The sequence below is a fragment of the Gekko japonicus genome, unplaced genomic scaffold (genome assembly GCF_001447785.1).
Source record: "Gekko japonicus isolate JY-2015 unplaced genomic scaffold, Gekko_japonicus_V1.1 scaffold63, whole genome shotgun sequence".
NCBI classification, from domain to species: domain Eukaryota; kingdom Metazoa; phylum Chordata; class Lepidosauria; order Squamata; family Gekkonidae; genus Gekko; species Gekko japonicus.
Genome location: NW_015168654.1, coordinates 464890 through 466591, shown reverse-complemented (window position 1 = coordinate 466591; position 1702 = coordinate 464890).

Below are 1702 nucleotides of genomic sequence, written 5' to 3'. Positions count from 1 at the left end.
AACAACTGTCACATAGACACAAGAAATGTAAATGACCAAAAAGGAGCATATAAAACATAAACCTCCCCTAACTTTAAAACATTAAAATGTGTGACTCAGTCTCCATTTCCAAGTCGAAGAGCCAGCGCTGTCCAAAGATGTTTCCGTGGTCATGTGGCCGGCATGACTAAACACCAAGGCGCCCGGAACGCTGTAACCTTCCCACTGAAGTGGTACCTATTTATCTACTTGCAATTTCTTGCTTTTGAACTGCTAGGTTGGCAGGAGTTGAAACTAGAGACAGTAGCTCGCTTTCTCATGCGGCAACTCGGGTCTTGAACTGCTGAACTACCGAACTTCCACAGCCTGCAGTTCAGCTGAGTTTAAAAAACAGTTTGTATGCTACACATTAACATGATAAAATTTAACTCACCTGTGACGATGGAGATGGAGCGAAGTTATCACGATGAATGGATGAATGGAACCAATCCATTTCTCTTTCAGAAGAGCATCAGATGGAAACTTGAAAATATTAACTTTATTATCCAAACTATAATTGCCTTCACAACCTTGAACACAACAGTGAAAAGGCATATTTTAATCCAGATCTGAAGAACAGGAACTGTTGTGTTTCTTATTTAAAGTTTGGTAGCAGACAAACCTCGACATCTCACAGCTAAAGTGGAATGGGGCAGAATGGTCAGTTTCTTCCCCTTTCTCAGTCAGAACAAAGAGACAAAGAGACAGGAAGAGGGCCCATAAAAATGCAAATGCTCTCACACCTACAGCCTCCTTTTACAGAAGTCTTCAACAGTCCGTCAACTTCAACAGTCCGTCAACTAAATTCAAACTGCCAAATTCTCCTATAAATCTGCTATATAAAACAAAACATTCTTCACTATCTTAACTGCAAACTGCAAACTCTGCTACATGCAACAACACATTTAAAGGGACACAAGCAATTAACTGAAATCATTACACCAAACAGCCCTCTGCTTAGCCCACATAAGCACACAGGGAATGTAATGACTACTCTCGTAGCCATAGTGGTGATGTCACGACGTAGTGGAAGGGCTTTCCAATATATAGGAGGTAATGGCTCCCCCCCCCCCCCGTCCCCCCCCCCGGCAGCTGCTGCCTTTCCAGAGATGGGCTGTGGCGGCAACGGTAAGCCAGAGGCACTCTGTGCATGCTCTCGGCCCCTGGGACCAAGGCTCCCTTGAAGCAGTGGCGTCTCGTGAGCAAAAATCCTACTTTGTGAGCTGCTGGCATTAAAGTTCTGAGCGGGCGATTTGGCTGCTGCATGAATTAGTTTGCTCTGGAGCCACATCCTTCCTGAGCTGAGGCATGCCTCCCCCCTTTCGGTGGCAGCGGCAGTGGGGGGGGGGAGGAGGTGGTGGCGGCAAAAGGCCCTTGGTCTATCAAAGCCAGTACGATCTACTTTGTCGGGACATGGCACTCCAGACTGTTGGGCAGAGGTCTTTCCAATCTCCTACTATTAGATCTTGGTTTTTTTTAATTTTAATCTGGAGATGCTAGGAATTGAACTTGGGTCCTTTTGCATGCAGAGCAGATGTTCAACCAGCTTCTGCCCATTTGGGCATAAATTCTCTGGATCTCTTCCAGCTGGCTGCTTGGAGTTGCTGCCTGCTTGTAGCATACTGGTTTCCAGTTCAGGACAGCAAAACACATGGGACCCTTGCTAAAGTTTGGGGTGCAGAGC